The sequence below is a fragment of the Ictidomys tridecemlineatus genome, chromosome 9, assembly GCF_052094955.1.
Source record: "Ictidomys tridecemlineatus isolate mIctTri1 chromosome 9, mIctTri1.hap1, whole genome shotgun sequence".
In the NCBI taxonomy this organism is placed as follows: Eukaryota; Metazoa; Chordata; class Mammalia; order Rodentia; family Sciuridae; genus Ictidomys; species Ictidomys tridecemlineatus.
The window spans coordinates 1,768,477-1,789,387 of NC_135485.1; the positions used below are offsets into that span (position 1 = coordinate 1,768,477).

Genomic DNA, 20,911 nt, shown 5'->3' on the forward strand with positions numbered 1-20,911 from the left:
AGGGGCACTTAACCACTGAGCCATGTCCCCAGTTCTTAGTCTTATTTATTTATTTATTTTCAGGCTGGATCTCACCAAGTTGCTTAGGGCCTTGCTAAGTTGCTATGACTGGCTTTGAACAAGCGACCCTCCTGCTTCAGCCTCCTGAGCTGCTGAGATTACAGGTGTGCACCATCATGCCCGGCAGAGTTCGAATGGTATTTTTGGTGTTAGCAGTAGAAGAGGTAATGAGGTAGTTATTGAGTAGCTCTGCCACACATCTAGGACATGACTTTAGTTGACTTTCATCAAGAGCTGCTCTGAACATCCAGGTGTATGGATTCCTTCCATTTTCACAGTAGCCTGAAATGGTGGGTGTGCCTGTCCTGTTGATTTTATGCTGAGGAGGCAGAAACAGATAGGCTGAGGCCTTGCTGAAGGCTAAAGCACTGCTGTGGTGGTGGCAGGATCAAGCTTGCCTTGCATACACAAGGCCCTGGGTTCAATTCCTAGCACCAAAAAACAACAACAATGAAAAAAACTTCTTAGTGCTTGCCTAGTATGCATGAGGCCCTGGATTCCAGTCCTAGTGACACCCCCTGCCCCCTGCAAATTTCCTTTATAGAAGGAACTATCATGTGATCCAGCAATTCCATTTCTGGGTATGTTCTTAAAGGAAAAGAAATCACATATTGACTTTTGCACTCCATGCTTGCTCCATCACTCTTCACAGTACAGGATGTGGAATCAACCTGTGTCCATCAGCTGATGAGTGGATAAAGAAAATGTGCTACAGAGACACAATGGGATATTGTTTGGCCATGAAAATCACAATTTATTGGAGGAGGTCTTTATGCTAAGTGAAGTAAGCCAGGTACACAAAGACAAGTACTGCGTGACCCCACTTATGTGGAATCCAATGAAGTTGATCTCTTAGGAGTTGCCAGTAGAATAATGGTTATTAGAGTCTGGGAAAAGTAGGAGGAAGATAGAAGTTGGGGAGAGGTTAATAATTGTATTAAGTTGCAGTTAGTAGGAATAAATTCTGGGGTTTTGCTGCACAGTAGGACGACTAGATAACAGTAATGTATATTTCAATAAGAGCTAGAAGAAAGATTTTTTTCTTGTGCTTTTATGTTTTCACCACAAAGAAGTAGCAGACTTTGAGGAGATATATTATATAATGTATAAGTGTATGCAGATATTATACAATGTGTGCATATATTGAAACAACACATTGATACCCTATAAATATGTATGGTATTTGTCAGTTAAAAAATTAAAATGTCAAAAAACCAAAATCTTTTTGATCTTTTTTCTTAAACATATTGACCTTATGTCTGGAATGCATTCCTAGACTTGGTATTTAGTACTGTATGTTTTGTGTTTTTTTTTTTTTTTCCCTAATTGGTTATATATAACAATATGATGCATTTTGACATTGTATACAAATGGAGCACAACTTCTCATTCCTTTGGCTGTATATGGTGCAGAGTCACTCCAGTAGTGTAATCATACATGAATATAGGGTAATAATGTCTGTCTCATTCTACCGTCCTTCCTATTCCCACAGCCCCGTGGTTTGTGGTTTTTAATTTTTTTGGAGGGGGTATGTTTTTCTGTGTTTTTCCCCCCTTATTTTCAGTACCATCATATCCCCTTTCCCACCTCATGTTTAGATTTCCTTTATTTTAAATTATTTTTAAATTTGTGGCGAAATACATGGAACAAAAATTTTGTCACTTTAACCATTTTAGTTGTGCAGTACAGTTCAACAAGGTTTGCCATGTTTCAACTACTTTCCCCATCCCGCATGTAGGAATGGAACCCAGGGCGTTGTATATGCTAGGCAAGAACTCCACTACTGAGCCACATCCCCACCCCTTACCTGGAGATCTTAACGGTTATTACTGTGAGAGATTCATTTATATGTTAAAATTTATGACTTTTGCACTGCATGGTAGCACACATCTGTAGTACCAGCTATGTGGGAGGCTGAGACAGGAGAATCACAAGTTTGAGGCCAGCCTGGGTAGCTTAGTGAGCCCCTGTAGCTCAGTGGCAGAACATATGCTTAGCACGTATGATACCTGGGTTTAATAATACCCAGTACCGCAAAAACAAACTGTTATGACTCTGTTTTCATCAAGGTTTTACCTTCTGTTAATAAAACAATTTTTTCCACTTTTTATATTTTTTTCATTTTAATATTGCTACTCATGCATTTTTATGTGTTTAATTTTCCTTTTCTTAAAAATTAGTCATGGTAATTAATGGTGATAATTAGCAGTCATTTTGACTAATGATTACTACATTCTGTGTTTACCACTTGTATCTCATTTGGTTTTATGGCAACCCTTTGAGTAGGTTTTTTCTTTTCTTTTTTTTTTTTTTAAAGAGAGAGAGGAGAGAGAGAGAGAGAAAGAGAGAGAGAGAATTTTTAATATTTATTTTTTAGTTCTCGGCGGACACAACATCTTTGTTGATATGTGGTGCTGAGGATCAAACCGGGGCCGCACGCATGCCAGGTGAGTGCGCTACCGCTTGAGCCACATCCCCAGCCTCGCATTTCTTCTTCTTAGCAAAGGGTACAACCAATTGTACTTCTCAAACTTCTGTTTATAGGTTGGACTTTCCCTTCCCATTAGCTTTCAGGGCTATCTCTGAGTGCAGTGTTATGCTTCAGCTATCTGGCTGCTCATTACATCCAGCATAACATTTAGAATCATCTGTTTTTTTTAAAAAAATCTGTGAACAGTTGGGTGTGGTGGCACACACTTATAATTCAGGAGGCTGAGGCAGGAGGAGCTCAAGGCCAGCCTCACCAACTTAGATTTTTTTTTTTCAGGGTGGGGGCACCAGGGATTGAACTCAGGGGCACTCAACCACTGAGCCACCAGCCCCAGCCCTGTTTTGTATTTTACTTAGAGATAGGGTCTCACCGAGTTGTTTAATGTTTTGCTGTTGCTGAAGCTGGCTTTGAAGTCGCCATCCTCCTGCCTCAGGCTCCTGAGCCAGTGGGAACTTAGTAAGATCTTAAGCAACTTAGCAAGTCGTCTCTATTTTAAAAAGGCTGGGGGAATGTAGCTGATTATTAAAGCACCCATGGATTCAATCCCCAGTACCAAATAAATAAACAAATAAACAGATGAATGAACCATCTAAGCAGACTCAAAATTGTCTTTCTTAGTAATTGGGCATGGAGAATGCCCTCAAAAGGCTGTGGTATAGTTTTTGAAGTAACAGTGCAGTGACTTGGTTGTGCAGCATACACACAGTTTCAGGATCTGCTCACACAAGTTTATCCTGGTGGGTAGCTCAAGTAGCACAATCACTTAGTATCCCTTGGTCAGGCATTTTGGCTTTTCTTATCTCCTTCCTCACTTTGAAAGCCATTAAGGTGATGGATGATAAGCTCAATAGGAATGAAGAGTCTTGTTCTGCTTGTCCTTTTTTTGGACATGCCAGCTCTGTAAGTAATATTGTGGGATGTGTTGGTAGAGGATGGTGATTGGGACAGAGTCCTTGGTCCCAAGAGTTTGCAGTGAATCTACTGGGAGAGAGATAAACATACCTAGTAAGAATTAGCTCTGTGGAAATGCTGTGAGAACAGAAAGAAGGATATTACTAATGTGAAGACCTAGCAAATGGAACTAGAGTGAATTAGATTTTAGAGAGAAAATGTTGCATGAAAAATGAGGCTGCATTCTAGGAACACAGAGGAAGCCTTCCCTGACCTGCTCAGCCAGGCAAATGTGTTAGAAGAGCAGCACTTACTTGAGGTAAGCAAGGGCACCAGATTCAGATCCTAGCTCTCTGGTAACAGGTGAGGTTACTTTGCATTTCTGTTTCTTCATTTACACAACTTTAAAATAAGGGCTGTGGTGTGGACGTTTAGAGTCATTGTCAGTGTTAAGAGAAAAAATAGAAAAAAGATGGTCAGTGCAGCACCTGGCAGTTAGCACTTATCTCAGCCTGATGTAAGCTTCTCTTTGCTCCATAGCAACATGTATGTATTTTTTAAAATATTACAACCTAACATTATATTGAAAGCAGTCTTTCCCATGCCATTTTTCCAAGAGGCAATGCATATATTTGATCTTTGGATCCATACTCAGTACTTCATAGGTCTTAGGTACATACTAAGTGCTCTGTATAGAACACGTAGAAATGCAGAAGAAATGGGTTGTTAAACCTTACAAGGGTCATTTCTCTCAGTATGTCTCTGGCGATGTGTTTTCTTTGCGTTTACTTTTCTTTGTTCTCACCAGAGGCCATCAGGAGAAAACGGCCATTTTGGCCTGAGTGATCACTTGGCAGCCTCTTTTGAACCGCTGCGATTGCTTCTCACATACCTGGCCTGGTACTCTCAAGTAGGTGGTGCTTGGGCCAAGGATCCTTGCAGCTCTCTAGTAGGTGCATCTGGAATAGCCACTCCACTTTGGTCTTTGTGTTGCGGTTTAGGGAATTTCTGTTGACCTGTCTTCAAGTCCACTGGATTTGTAGTTTCCATATCTCTGCTGAAATTACTCCTTCTTGTCTTGCATATTGTTTACCTTTTCAGTTGTGGTCTTTTACATACTAAAATTATTTTAAATTTCCTGTAAGATAGGTTCCAACATCTGCATCATATCTGAATCTTGCTTGCTATTGCTTTGTCTCTTGGAATTGTGGAGACTTCTTAGTGCCTTTTTGTATACTTTATCATTGTTTTTCAGTGATACACATGTCCTATAAAACCATACAGACTGAAATAAATCTTTTTTGTGCCTGGAATGGGCCTGCCTCTTTCCGCTGGACCTTTCATGCTGCAGTTTGCATTGTTCTTGTTCAGAGATGGCTGGGCTTCTGATGTGCGCCGCAGGCACCAATTCTTGTGGGGACATCTTGTGTCTGGGGTGAGGGCATCTTTCCAGAGAATTGTCTATAATTTTGAATTTTGGTCTTCCCTCTTTGCTGTCCTTCTCGGAGTGTACCACACTTGGTCTACTGTCCTGTCCTCTCCCAGCAGTGTTTGGCTACTTTTGGAATGCTTTTGACTCAGAATGCATGGTGGTTGTGATACTGCCTCCCATTCTGAGTGAAACTCAGTGTTAGCTTATGTCTGATGATCCTGGGTCTCAGAGGTAGCCTTCTAGGTTCTCCTACCTGTCCCTGGTGTGGTGGAGTGTGATCCTGTCCCTTTCCCAGGATTCTACCTCCATGCTTCCTTCCCCTAGTTTCAATGAGTGCTCCCCAAAGCCCTTCCCTGCCCAGATGAAGGTTTTTTTAAAAAAATATTTTTTTAATTTGTAGATGGACATAATTTATTTATTTTTTATGTGGTGCTGAGGATTGAACACAGGGCCTCACTTGCAAGGCAAGCACTCTACTACTGAGCTATAACCCCAACCCCACAGATGAAGGCTTTTTTTTTTTTTTAAAGAGAGAGAGAGAGAGAGGAGAGAGAGAGTTTTTTTAATATTTATTTTTTAGTTTTTGGCAGACACAACATCTTTGTTTGTATGTGGTGCTGAGGATCAAATCCGGGCTGCACGCATGTGAGATGAGCATGCTACCTCTTGAGCCACATCCCCAGCCCAAGGCTTTTAAAAAAAAAACATTTTTAGTTGTAGATGGACACAGTACCCTTATTTATTTGTTTTTATGTGGTGCTAAGGAATGAACCCAATGCCTCACGTGTGCTAGGCAAGTGCTCTACCACTGAGCTACAACTCCAACCCCCAGATGTAGGCTTTTATTCCTACATGGAAAGGGCAGGGAAGGATATGGGGGAATTTCTGTCCCTCCCTTGTTGCCCCTGTTCCCTCCTTGAATTCTGCATCCCTGTCAGTGTTTCTTGGGGCTCTTTGAGACCTCCCCTTTTTAAAAAATATTTTTAATTGTAGATGGACACAATATCTTTATTTTTATGCCGTGCTGAGGATCAAACTCAGTGCTTCACGTGTTCAGGGCAAGTGCTCTATCACTGAGCCACAACCCAGACCCTCTTTGAGACACCTTTTTAGTGACCATCAAGTGAGTTCCATAGAGAAAGATTTTGCAACTTCTGCACTTCTTAGGAATTGTCCTTCCAGCCTCCATTTGACCTTTCCCAGTTTGTCATCTATTATTGCCAAACTCTCTTTGCCAGTGTCTGACTGCACCTGCCTAAAAAGCAAGTGTGTGCTCTCTTTTCCCTGTAAGCACTTAGACCAGTTTTTTTGCTCTGTAACCTCTATTTTTTAATAGGTTGAAGCTAGTCTGTCGTTGCAAGAGTGTAGCAATATTCCTCCCAGCTCTCTATCCTGGAGCAGGACTTACAAGCAACTATGCCTTTGGAACAGAAGTGTTTGTTTTAAAGTTTGATAAAGTCCGGTTTATCTGTTTACACTTTTATGGTTAGTGCTTCTGGAGTCTCAAGAAATTTCTGTCTACTTCAGGATTGGAAGAATTTTTCTCTTTTCTTTTAGAGCTTTTATGTATAGGTTTGTGATCCATTTCAAGTTAATTTGTATGTATGGTATAAGGTAAATTGGGTGACACTTCTTCCCCTCTATAGATAACCACTGTATATCATTTATTGAAAAGCTTCCCCTTTACCCAATGAATTACTTAGTCAGCTTTCTGTTGCTGTGACAAAGTACCTGAACATATCAATACAAAAGGAAGAAAGGCTCATTATGGCTTGTGGTTTCAGAGGTTTCAGTCTCTGGTGAGTTGATTCCATTGTTTTTGGGCCTTGGGCAGTATATCATGTTCGGAAGCATGTGCTGGAGAAAACTGCTTATCTCATGGCAACCAGGAAGCAAAAAAAGAAAAAAACAGGTCAGGGTTCCAATATCCCCTCCAAGAGGTACCTAACTTCCTTCCACTAGGCCCAGCCTCCTAAAAATTTCACCACCTCCCCAATCATGCAACAGACTGACAACTAAGCCTTCAATGCATGGCCTTTTGGGGACATTTTAGATCCAAACCATGATAATTCTCTTGTTCCTTTGTTAAAAATTTTTCTTATTAAAAAAACTGTCTTACTGTTTAATACCATAGAATGCCTAAAATGTATAGCTTTGCAAGTCATTTTAATTTGACCCCTGATGTAAGCAGATAGAGAAATAAAACATGATTGGAATTGCAGAACCCACTAAAGGTTATTTCCTGATTATAGTTCCCTTTCTTTCCCTTCATGGGCAACCACTGGATGTATGTCTCTAAACACTGTAGTTTTACCTGATTTTGTATAAATGGAAGGAAACGATATCACATAACAGTCTTAATAGTTCCTTTCACTCACAGTATTTTAAAGATTTGTGGTTTGCCCATTTTAATTGCCGAATAGTGTTGCAAAATTTGTCAGTACCTCAGTTGATGGGAAATTGGGTTATTTCCAGTTTGAAGATGATGTAAAATAGTGTTACACATGTATTTTGGTGCATGTAAGATTTAATATGAGGGAAGATGTACATATAGAAGAATGAGTTATTGGGTCATAGTGTATCTGTATTTTCAGTTTTAATATTAATCCTTGTTTATCAAAGTGGTTATACCTATGTTTACTCTACCAGCTGTGCAGAGAGAGAGTAGTTCCCATTGCTCCATATTTTTTCCTTATTGTGGTTTCACCCGTTTTTCATTTTTGCCTCTCTGGCGGGCATATGGAGGCATTTTATTTACTGTTTCATTTCTTTGATGACATGCAAAAAAAATTTTTTTTTTGGTAGTACTGGGGCATTCTAATATTGAGTTATATCCCAGCCCTTTTCGTTTTATTTTAAAAAAGGATCTTGCTAAGTTGATTAGGCTGGCCTCAAACTTGTGATCCTTCTGCCTCAGCCTTCCGAAATGGCTGGGATTATAGATGTGTGTACCCGTGAACCTGGCTCATATGAAATTATCTTTTTATATATCTTTTTTGACCATTTACATATCTTATTTTGTGAAGAGCCTGTTTAAGTCTTTTGCCCATTTTCTTTCAGTTGGATTGCATACCTTTTTCTTATTATTTCTACTGTTTTTTTTTTTGGTGCCTGGACTTGAACCTACAGGGCATTCAATCACTGAGCCACATCCCAAGCCTTTTTTTTAAAAAAAATTTGTTTTAGTTGTTGATAGACCTTTATTTTATTAATTTGTATGTGATGTGATGCTTAGAAAGGAACCCAGTGCCTCACACAAGCCAGGCAAGTGCGCTACCACTGAGCCCCAGCCCCAGCCCCCAAGCTCCTTTTTGTATTTTTTTGTACTTAAAGACGGGGTCTCACTGAGTTGCTTATTAGCGCCTCACTAAATTGTTGAGGCTGGCTTTGAACTTGAAATCCTGCCTCAGCCTCTCAAGGTGCTGGGATTATAGGCATGTACCCCCCACTCCCCGCCATTTTTTGAATGGAAGTTTTAAACTTTGAATAGTTGAAAATATGTATCTTTTTTTTTTATCTTTATTTTATTTATTTTTATGTGGTGCTGAGGATTGAACCCAGGGCCTCACACGTGCTAGGTGAACCCTCTACCACTGAGCCACAGCCTCAGCCCCTGTATTTTTTCCTTTATGCCTTTTTTTTAAAAATAATTTTTTAGTTGTAGGTAGACACAGTACCTTTATTTTATTTATCTTTATGAGGATTGAACCCAGTGCCTCACACATGCGAAACAAGCACTGTACCACTGAGGCCCGGCCCCAGCCCCTGTGCTTTTAGCTTTTTTGATGTATTATTTTATTTTATTTTTTTAATAGAGAGTGAGAGAGAGGAGAGAGAGAGAGAATTTTTAATATTTATTTTTCAGTTCTCGGCGGACACAACATCTTTGTTGGTATGTGGTGCTGAGGATCGAACCCGGGTCGCACGCATATCAGGCGAGCGCGCTACCGCTTGAGACACATCCCCAGCCCCGATGTATTATTTTAAAATGTTTTACTTCATCTGAGGTCATGAAGATATTATCTATTATATTTTTTCATATTTAGGTCCATAATTCTGAAATTGATTTTTTTGTATATGTGTCAGACAAGGGGTTTAATTTCATTATTTTTACTCCTTTGGATACCTAGTATTGTTAATTAAAAAGACCATTCTTTCCACAGGACTGTGGAGTGCCATCTTTGTTGTAAAGTTTTATATTGTTCCTTTTTCTATTTGTCTGTCCTTGAGTTAACACCACACTTCTCAATTAACTAGCCTCTTAATTAAGTCTTAGTAATCCTCCTACCTCATTTTTCAGTTGTGTTTTGCTTATTCTTGGTCCTTTGTATTTCTATATAAATTTCCAGTTCTGTTTCTTAATTTCCACATGAAAATTGGATTATGATTTTGTAATGATTCTATAGATAAATTTGGTGAATCTTGACATGTCATTTGAGTTTTCCATCTGTGAGTATAGTCTTTTTCTTCATTTTCTTGGGGTATCTTTGTTCTTGTCAATGAAGATTTATTTTCTCCTGTTTTAGGTTAATTTGTGGACACTTGATAACTTTTAAAATCTTTTAACTTAGAAATACTTTCATATTTATGGGAGAGTGACTACAGAGGTTTTGTAGATAGTCTGAAGGCTGAGGCAGGAGGATTGCAAGTTCAAGTCCATTCTGAGCAACTTGGTGAGAGACCCTGCCTCAAAAATTAAAAAGTAAAAAGACTGGGGATATAATTTTATGGTAGTGTACCCCTGGGTTCAATCCCCAGTATCACCCCTCCCCCACAAACAAACAAACACACACACACACACACACACATCCTTGTCCTACATTTTCTGGTTTTTGACATTTTATCACATTTTCCTCCTTTATGTATTTGTGGTTCTATTCTATAGAGTGCTTATCTGACATGTGGGAGCCCTGGCTTTAATCCTTAGGACTGAAACCAACCAGCCAAAAACCCAGCGTAGTTCTGCGTAGTTCTGCAATGAGCAGCTGGCTAGCATATTATCTTCAGCATTTTCACTTAGTCCTCCTGCACAGAACCAATCTCCCGACTACCAGCCACACTCAGCCTGGTGGCCAACTTGTGTTGCTCTCCTCCAGCTCCACTGACTCCCACTACTGTGCTGAGCATGTTTTTAGGGGGTAGGATATTGAGATACTGTGAAAAGTGGTATCTTAAAAAGTTTTCTGATGATTGTTGGTGTGTAGGAATATAATTGTTTTTTTAGTTTTGATTTTCTAAAGGTTTAATTCTGCTTATTTACCTTTATATCCTTTGGATTTTTAGATAAACAGATATATGTGCAAATACTGACATTCACATTTGCTTTTCTCTTTGTTAATCTTTTTGTTTCCTTATCTTTACTGCTCTGGCTGGGATCTACACTATAATATTAAATAGAAGTGATGGCATCAGATTCTCTTATGTCTCATTCTTGATAGCAAAGAAAAAACTTTCACTGTGTCCTTCAGTACTTTTTTCTTAATAGGGGTTATTAATTTTTGTGGTACCGGGGATTGAATCCAGTCCTTTTTAATTTTGTTAAATTGCTTCCAGGTCACTGGAATTTTACAATTGTGCACTGCTGTGTCTGGCTGATAGGACTTTTTTACATGACCTTTTTCAGTTTATGAAAGTTACTTTGTAAATCTTGGCTTATTAGGAATGCCTTCATTAATGAATTGATAGAGATGTTAAATTTTATCAAAAGACTTTTCTAATATCTATTTGATTATGTATTTTTTTTTTAGTTGTTGATGGACCTTTTGTTTACTTATATGTGCTGCTGTTAATCAAACTCAGTGCCTCATACATGTTAGGCAAGCACTCCACCACTGAGCCACAACCCCAGCCCACATAGTTTCTCTTTAATTGTGTAGTGTAGCAACTTAATTATAAAGTCAGCTAAGTATAGCTGGGTGCAGTGGTACCCGCTTATAATCGCAGCTACTTGGGAGGCTGAGGCAGGAGCATGCCAAGTTTGATACCAGCCTGGGCAATTTAGCAAGACCCTGTCTCAAAATAAAAGTCTGGAAATGCCGCTCAGTGGTTGGGTGCCCCTGGGTTCAATTCCCCAATAGTACTACCAAAAAAAAATAATAATAATAATTTTTGGGTAAACCCATTTGGTTATAATATTACCAGCCTTTTCAACATATTGCTGGATTTGATTTGCTGATAAATTCTTTTAGAACTTTTTGCATCCACTGGGCGCAGTGGTGCATGCCTGTAATCCCAGGCTGAGACAGGAGGATCACGAGTTCAAAGTCAGCCTCAGCAAAAGCAAGGCACTCAGTGAGACCCTGTCTCTAAATAAAATACAAAATAGTCCTGGGGATGTGGTTTAGTAGTCAAGTGCCCACTGAATTCAGTTCCCAGTATAAAGACTTTTTGCATCTGTGTTCACGTATATGTATGAATTATGGTTTTGAGTTTTGGTGGTTTTTTTTTTTATGAGTGTGTCTAAAATAAGATTAATCTCCTATTAAATTTTTGGTAGAAGCCATCTAGGATTAGAGGTGTATCAGGTTGAGTTTGTTTCTTTCTTTCTTAATCTGTTTTAGCAAGTTATATTTTTCTAGGAATTATTTGAGCTTTACATCAAACTTTTACCTCAATTTTGACGTGAAACTGTTGACAATATCCTTATTATTTTAAGTGACCACTCAGTCTGTGATGATGTCTTTTTCACTTTTGACTTTTTTTTTTGTATTTTCTGTTTCCTTGATATTTTATTAGTTTGTCCTTTTTATCCGTCTTTCAAAAGAAGCAACTTATGGCTTGTTGATCTTGTCTAGTGTATGTTTATTTTTGTATTTCTGTAATGGAGTTATTGCTTTTGGTGCCCTAGCCAGGGGAATTCATACTGTTAACAACCTGAGTCTTTGGGCTCACAGCTGCACCCTTCTCCAGAGGAGTGCTTTTTAGCCAATGGGCTGCTTGTTCCCTTAGGAGGAGATCAGAGCCAGTCTTCAGTGGCCTAGGATTAGAAGCTTTGTTTTAATACTTGCTAGCTTGGACAGATTTCTTAAATTCCACATTAGATTCTTCTTTAGTGAAGTGATAATTGCATTAACCATATAGGTTCTTTATGATGATTAGGAGCTACTGTAGTATTTAGAAAAATAGCTTACTAATTCCATGTTAGGTATTTTGTCTGAGTTTCGATTTTTTTTAACTGTTTATGCTTTACAGGAAATTTGAATTTCTGTAATAAAGCACCAGTCTTATAGGTGAAATTTGTTGGTTTGAGATCTGATTTTTCCCCCCCTTTTCCCTAATGGACTTAGGAATTCTAATGTTGAAAACTTGCACAAATTTGTGTGGCAAAACTCCAGGAAAAGTGACTACTGCAGATTGAGTGATTGATCCTATTGTGATAGCAGAGGGAAATTCTGTTCCATAATTTCTCTTTTCCTTGGTGTTGGACTTAAATCAGTTGAAAATGTATTTCTGAACCACAGTTTAAGCTTCAGTGAATGTTTGCTTAATTAAAAAAAAAGATACCAATTCTATATAGCTCTGGGTTTAAAACAAACACACAGCTGTTGTCAGTTGTAATCAACTTCTGATTTTCTAGATATTCTTTTTCTTATTTTTGTAAATTCTTACTCCTTATGGCTTCCTTTCTTTCTACTGCCCAGGATTGGAAATTTGTTTTTTATTAGCATTCATAGAGGATGAAAAGGGAGAAATAACGGCACTGTAGTTCAGGTGTGGCTAATAAAAATGCAATAATGCAACCCACACAGGTAGTTTAAAACTTAAGTAACCATATTACAAAAGTAAAATGTAAAACAGTATTATATAGCCATATTATAAATAGTAGCAATTTTCAGGTAGCCACAGTATAAAAAGTACAACGTGGAATCGATATAAAAATTATTGGTGAGATATTTTATGTTCCTATTTTCATATTACGTCTTTGAAATCTGGAGTGTATTTTATACTTTTGGTACATCCCAGTTTGGACTTGGCCACATTTCAAGTGCTGAGAAGTCACTACATTGGACATGTGACTCTAGTCCTGTGTTAGTTTGGGGATGAGCTTAACACTTAGATTTCTTTTCTCTCTCTCTCTCTCTCTCTCTCTCTCTCTCTCTCTCTCTCTTTTTTTTTTTTTAATTTTTAGGTTTAGGTGGACACAGAACTTTTATTTTACTTGTTCTCATGTGGTGCTGAGGATCAAACCCAGTGCCACACGTATGCTAGGTGAGTTCTCTACCCCTGAGCCATAACCCCAGCCCTCTTAGATTTCTTTTTACTTTTACTGCATTGCACTATTAAACTGTCTAATGTTGATGTGTAGTAGTGATCATTATTTCTTATATAGTTTTATACATAACCATATATACCCCATACTTAGTGTCAGAAAAGTGTTTAAGCATATATTTAAAGGAAATACAATTCTTTTTTATCAAAAGATTTAGACTAAACTGGGCGCCATGGTACATGCCCTTAATCCCAGCTACTCCGGAGGCTGAGGCAGGAGGATCTTGAGTTCAAAGCCAGCCCCAGCAATTTAGCGAGACCCTAAGCAACTCAGTGAGACCCTGATATAAAAAAGGGCTGAGGATGTGGCTCAGTGATGAAGTGCCCCTGGGTAAAAAAAAAAAAGAAAGAAAGAAAGAAAGAAAAAATCCAGAGATTATAGTTATAAAAATACTGAAAATACAGTGTGTCTGGAAATTCTAGTTGTATGGTTAAATATAAATGCAAGAATTTCTTTGCCTGGGTCTTTCTCTTGTGTTGAAAAGATGTGCAGTGAGTCTTGTTGCTATGAGTAGGTGAGTTTACCACCCTTGCCTGTGGCTTTTATCAGCCATCTGTGCTTGTGGGGAAGCTCAGTATTTGTCACCAGATCATCCTAGTCAGTCCTGAGTGTTCTCCTTAGTGCTTGGGTCTGCAGAGGGCTGTTTGGAGGCAGCAGGGAGGATGGAGCTGAGGAGGGATCTGTCAGATTAGGACAAATTGCTAGCATCTGTGTTAGCCAGGGTTCAACATCTAGAACCTTCAGTCTTTCTGTTCTTTGTGCAATATTAGACCCTGAGCCCCTAGAACATGCCCTTCTCTGCTGGGAAAGCACTGAAGTCAAGAGTGCTTCACATCACTGGCAGGTCAACAACCTTCTAGAAGGCTTATTTTTAGGAAAGTTTGTTTTTTTCTGGCTGATTAAAAATTTGAGTTAAGAGGTCCTAGAATAAAATGAGTTACACTTAATTTCACTCCTAGACTTTACATTGTGACATTTTTTTGGTTAAGATTTTGTTTGCAGCCGGCTGCGGTGGCACACGCTTGTAATCCCAGTGGCTCAGGAGGCTGAGGCCAGCCTCAGCAATGGTGAAGTACTTAGCAACTCAGTGAGACCCTCTCTATAAAATGCAAAATAGGGCTGGGGATGTGGCTCAGTGGTTGAGTGCCCCTGCCCTGCCCCCAAAATTTGTTTGCAACCCCCATCTTGTAGATTGCATCTTGTTGTCTGTTAAATCACATGTCCTCCCTTCTTTGAACAGTGTGTTATGAACATGTTTACCCCTTAAAGTTTTCTCAGTGGCTGCAGAGATAGGACATTGAAGTCAGGAAAGGTGAGGGTATTTGCCTGAGGTCACCCTTCCAGTACGTTCCAGGACTAGAACTTGCATTTGTCTGATGTTGAAGCCCATGTTTTTAATAGGAGACTACAGGTTAAATCCAGTTTTTCATTGAACCGACTTAATGCAGTTTTTTGTCCTCTGTTCATAGAAGCTGTCTTGTGTTAGCTTAAGCAAAAGCTGATTCATTATTGGTGTGTGGGGCATCTTGTGGACCCTGCCACTAAGAACCTAGCTGAACACACACACACACACCAAAAAAAAAAATTTTTTTTTTTTGCAACAAAAGTTTCATTGGCTAATTCCTGCATTGCCTCTTTTGACTTCCTTTTACTAATGCCAGAACACCCCATTTTGAGTTCTTGTTGCCACTCACTCACAGGGTCACCCAGGAACTTTATTCTGCCCCCTCCTTTAAAGTACTAGGGAGGAAAGAAAAACATCTGTGAAACAAGGATCCTTCTATAAGTTTGAGTCTCAGGTTTTGGAGGGAGACTGAGGAGGAACCTGGGAACTGACCCTCAAGTTAGTAATGCTCGTCCAGAGAAATATGGGCCGTGGTCTTTGACTGGAGTTAGTACTCTGGAATACAATTTGAGAAAGCCAAGAGGACCTGAGAGAATACCAGGAAAAGTGTGTGGGCCTTTATGCCTCATGCTGGCAGTGTGGGTAGTTAGGGGAACTGCTGCTGGAAAGAAGGGCTTGGAGAGTGTGGGTGTGGGTCTGCATGGCTCTGCGCAGGGCCCTGACCACCTATGGCCGTGGAACACTTGAAGTGTAGTTGCTTCAATCTGAGATGTGCTCCAGATATGAAACACAGGCCAGATACTGGAGATTTATTATGAAAAAAGAATCTAAATGTCCCAGTAATAATTTTTATATTGTTTCCTTTTGATCACATATTTTGGATTGTTGGTTTAAATAAAATATTAGAATTCACCTGTGGGTTTTTTGTTTTGTTTTGTTTTTTTAGGAGACTGTTGCTTAACAGACTTTATTTTTAGTCATAACAAATTTTGAGTGCAAAGTAGAGACAGTTTGCATATACCTTCTGCATCCTCTACTGTCAGCTTCTATCGACAAAGGGGAACCTTTGTTAAAGAATGGATGAACCTGCATTGACACAGCATTATCCTCACAGTCCATAGTTTATATTAGGGCCCACTCTTATGTTGGACATTCCTATGGATTTGGACAGATGTATAATGATATGTGTCCACCACTCCAGTATTTTACAGAGCAGTGTCACCACCCCCATCTCCTCTTTGTGCTGCCTGTTCATCCTTTCCCCAACCCCTTGGCAGCCAGTTTACCTTCTTACTATCTCCATAGTTTGTGGTTTCCACTGTGTCATGTAGTTGAACTCATATGGTATATAGCCTTTTCAGATTGACTTCTTCCACTTAGTAATATGTGTTTAAAGTTACTCTTTCTTTTCATAGTTTGTTAGCTCATTTCTTTTTAGTGTTGCATAATATTTCATTGTCTGGAGGTACCAAAGTTTGTTTATCTAGTTGCCTACTAAAGGTAGTCTTGGTTTTCTCCAGGTTTTAGCAGTTATGAATAAAGTCTCTGTGAGTATCTATCTATAGGTAGGTTTTTGTGTGGATATAAAGTTTCAGTTCATCAAGACCAAGGAGTGCAATTAGAAGATTGTATGCTTTGTTTTGTAAGAAATCTCAAAACTGTCTTCCAAATGACAGCACCATTTTGAATTCTTTCAGGCAGTGAATGAGAAATTCCTTTTGTTCCACCTCTTCATCAGCATCACCATCTTCATCAACATTCAGCAAAATCTGGTTTTGTCATTGTTCTACATTTTGGTCATTCTAGTAGGTTTGTGGCGATATTTTGTTGTTCTTCCTTGTGTGTGTTCAGTTATGGGGCTCATGTTTGTGGCTTGCATTGTGTTCTCTTAGAACTGGGACAGACACCTCTAGAACTGGGACAGACACCTCCAGAGGTGAAAAGGAAAGACAGGCATTAAGTAGTCGTGAGGGAAGTGCATTTGAGAGGAGTATGACAGAAAGAGCAGCATGTTTCTTTCCTAATAGAAATGATGCAGCAAAGAAGGAAAAAGTGATAATGGAGGAATAAAAGGATAAAGAATGAGTGGAACAGAGTCCTCAGGTATGTAGGGGTGGGGCTTGGTGCATGTCTTGTGGAGGAGGTTGGTAGTGATAGAGGAGGAGAGTGGGACAGATAGATGGGTGAGTCTCAGTGGTTCTGAAAAACATAATGCCAAGTGGTTTTCCATAAAGATTGTTAGCTTTCTGTGCCTCCTTCATCAGTTCTTTCTTCCTGGAACAAATCTCTTGTTCCTGTGGGGCTCTGCACTGCGTGAAAGTCCTCACATCTACCCCACTGCTTCCCTTCCTCAAGACCTTCCCAGTTTCCTCCTGGTAGGCCAGGGAGCCTTGGCCTTTTCCTATGCACTTTAATGCAGGTTTCTGTGCCTCCTTGCCTTGAGCAGTGTCCCTGCATCTTGAATTAACGGGTGGTAAATACTGAGGCAAGCCAAGGTAAAGCCACCTAGTGTGGTGGCACAGATGTGTGGCTATTTCAGCTAGGCAAATTATGTGATGCAGGGACCCAGTGACAGAGGGCCTTATATATCACACTTGATGACCTGCAGTAGGTTAGTTCCTTTCAGGCAGTAGAATGGTGGAAGGGTCTAAGCCAGAGGTTCTCCAGGTCATATTTGCATCATGAAAGACTGCTCCTGGGAGACAGAGGCCATGTGGGAGGCACCAGCAACCGACTTAATCTAATAGGCATTTATAGAACACTTACCCAACAACAGCAGTGTGTGTATACAGTCTTTTATTTTATTTTATTTTATTTTTAAAGAGAGAGTGAGAGAGGAGAGAGAGAGAGAGAGAGAGAGAGAGAGAGAGAGAGAGAGAGAGAGAGAGAGAGAGAGAATTTTTAATATTTATTTTATTTTTTAGTTCTCGGCGGACACAACATCTTTGTTGGTATGTGGTGCTGAGGATCGAACCCGGGCCGCACGCATGCCAGGCCAGCGCGCTACCGCTTTGAGCCACATCCCCAGCCCCGTATACAGTCTTTTAACTAAACATTAAAGATCTACCCAGAGGCCATCTTTTGAACCATTAAAGAAGTCTCAATATATTTAGGAGAATTAAGATTATATAAAGGTTCTTCTTTGATGGCAGAACTGTCTTAGAAATCCATTAAACTACAAATATTAGAAACTAAAACCACACCTTAAACAACCAACCCATAGTCAAAGACAAAATCAGAAGGAAAATTAGAAAATCTTTTTAACTGAAAGAGAATGAAAACCCAGCATATTTATTAAATGCAACCAAAGTACAGGAGAATTTATAGTTCTAACCACCCATATTGTACAAGAGAAAGGGCTGGATATTTCTACTTTACACAGTGGAGAACAATTGTAGTAACCCAGAAAATGAAAATAACAACATAAAAGCCAAGCTAATAAAGTAGGAAAAATACCTAAAATACAGAAATTGGTGAAATAAGCTTTTAACCTTATTCTTTTAAGAATCATAAAATTGATAAACCTTAGATAAGTCCAAAGATTTGAATAGATACCACACCACAGAAGAAGTAAGGACTGATGTAAGCACATGAAGAGATACTTAATATTGTCAGTAGGGAAACTGCCGCAACCCGGCTGGGCAAAGAATCACAAGCCACTCAAACAGGAACAAGGTTTTATTTTAAAAAGGCCGCCAGTGCCTCGTGTGCGCCCGGCTAGCAACCTGGTCCACACACGTGTGCCCCGGAAATTCCTGCTTACTATCCTTCCCCAACCAATGGGAACTCTCCGGGAGTCCCGTAACATGAGTCCTGTAACATGAGTCCTGTAGCCGAGGTGAACAGCAGGAGTCCAATTTCCGTATGAATGTAAATCTTAACATAATCATATCATCTCAATGGCTAGCTGGCAGTCACCTTAACCAAAGGTGCCATGTATCATAATACTTTTGCTGTGGCTCCTAGCAGGAAACCACAGTGAGATAGTACCACATACACATTGTAATGGCTGCAGGTAAAACAACTGACCATGGTGAGGTGTGGAGTAATCGTAACTCTCAGATAATGTTCTTTGGGAGAAGGTTAACTTAAGAGTTAAACTCACACCTAACATATGACCCAGGCATCTTATAAGAAAACAAAAGCAAATTTTTACACCAAGACTTGTATGTAAATGTTCATAGCAGCTGTTTGTAACAGCCCAGACCACAAACAACCCAAATATCCATCAGCAGAAGAATGGATAACAGATTGTACTCAGCAATAAAAAGGAACAAACTCCTCATGCATACGTGTGAATGGTCTCAAAATAATGCCTGACCCAGCTATTCTAGAGCACTTGCATATCCTATGCAAGGTCCTGGATTCATTCCCCTGAACTGCAACAGACAGGGCTGAGTGAAAGGAGGCAGATAAAATAGCATTTATTTATTTTTTTAATTTTTATTTTTTAAACATATTTTTAGTTGTAATTGGACACAATATCTTTATTTTATTTATTTATTTGTATGTGGTGCTGAGGATCAAACCCAGCGCCTCATACGTGCTAGGTGAGTATTCTACCACTGAGCCACAACCCCAGCCCCAAGAGCATCTAATGTGCAATTCAAGAAGTTACTAAGTAATCTGTAGTGATTGAGCCCAGACTGGTGATTTTCTGTGGACAAGGATGGATTGGAGAAGGAGTGAGGAGGGAAGGATTACAGGAAGCTTGGGGTAATGGAAATGATATTTGTTTTGATTGTGTTTTAATGAGGTGAACATTCATGAACACCTTTTAAATTGCGTACTTTAGGTATCTTCAGCTTTTAGAACTTGTTTTACTTCAACACAGTCATCAGTTTTTTAAATTTTTTGTTTGTAAATGGACACAGTATCTTTATTTTATTCATTTATTTTTATGTGGTGCTGAGAATTGAAACCAGTGCCTCACACATGCTAGGCAAGTGCTTTACCACAGAATCACAACTACAGCCCTCATCAGTATTTTTTAAAGGAATCAGTGGACTTCATATTTGTGCCTCACATTTAGCCAGTTAGGAAAGTAATCAGGCAGGAGGTCAATAATAGTTGGTGAACTTGAATTTGAGTCAGATATCAGGTGTGTGTGTGTGTGTGTGTGTGTGTGTGTGTGTGTGTGTGTTTTGTGGTAACCCTTCTACTTGCTTTATCTAAAAAGGGCATGTTTTACTCTAGCTTTACACTAGAGAATGTAGTTTTTTTTTTTTTTTTGTCTGTTTGTCTGTTTGTTTTAGTACAAGAGATTGAAGCTAGGGGTACTCTTCCACTGAACCACATTCCAAGTCCTTTTTACTTTTTTGGGGAGGGGATGAGTTCTGGGGATCGAACTGAGGGGCACTCGACCACTGAACCACACCCCCAGTCCTATTTTGTATTTTATTTAGAGACAGGGTCTCACTGAGTTGCTTAGTGCCTGCTTTTGCTGAGGCTGGCTTTGAACTTGGCGATCCTCCTGGGATTATATAGGTGTGCACCACTGCGCCCAGCTCTTTTTTACTTTTTGAGACATAGCCTCTCTCTAAGGTTGTTGTGACTGGCTTCAAAATTGGGATCCTCCTGCCTCAATCTCCCAAATTGGTGGGATTACAGGAGTCCACAACCATACCCTGTGTGTTCTCTTTTGTTTTGAGATGGGATCGTGCTATGCTCCTCCAAGCTTTTCTCCAACCCTTGGGCTCAAGAGATTTTGTCTCATCCTCCTAAGTAGCTAGAAACCACAGACATGCTGCCATGCAGACAGACTCTTCCTCTATGGGTCATCTCATCTAGTTGATGCCAAATTATATGTCCAGTTGCACCTGATTGCTGGAGTATCTTACTCATGCAGAACAAAAACTTCACATTGGATGTTTCTACACATCATGTACACAGCATCCAAAGCAGGCTTCTGATTTTTGCCACTGGTCTAGCCTGCCCTCCTGTCTCTGGCATGTTTATTGTTGGCCCTGATTGTTGACCAGGGGTTTAAGCCCATTCCTATGGACTCTTGGAAAGAGTCCCACCTTCAGCATCCTTGAGTCTGAATGCTTTCCTCCATGGCTTCCACTGAGCCTAAACCACCTTTTCTTCTCTCTGCAGCTGTAACTGTCTACATCAGTGTTCTTACATCATTGTCTCTACCCGAGTTTATTTTTCACATAGCAAAATTTGTTTTTAAGATGGGAATTGTGTCATTCCATCCATGCCCTTGTTGGAACCATAATAAGCCTGAGTGACCTACCCCTTCCTGTCCTTCTGCCTTGCTGTACTGGGTTGCTCTGGAAGCTCCACCCCCATGGCATTGCTTTCTTTGAACTTGCTCATTTGCACATACTGTCACCTTTGCCTGATCATCTTTCAGATCCTGCGTTTCCTTTTCTTCTTAAGTCTTTCCTCTGCTCCTATTAAAACATCATAGATATA

At 39.7% G+C, this 20,911-nt stretch overlaps 1 protein-coding gene across 8 annotated transcripts in view; it reads left to right on the plus strand.

The window, feature by feature from the left end:
- Fam193a (family with sequence similarity 193 member A) overlaps window positions 1-20,911 on the plus strand; it is a 138,758-nt gene that overhangs the window by 23,637 nt on the left and 94,210 nt on the right. Inside the window, exon 1 of one of the 8 annotated variants that reach the window (XM_078020887.1) lies at window positions 2,492-2,507. The exons of the other annotated variants lie outside the window; for them this stretch is intronic. The gene's annotated coding sequence lies outside the window, so the exon portion shown is untranslated. Of the gene's footprint in view, window positions 1-2,491; window positions 2,508-20,911 lie in introns of those variants that run through there. 8 annotated transcript variants of the gene reach the window in all.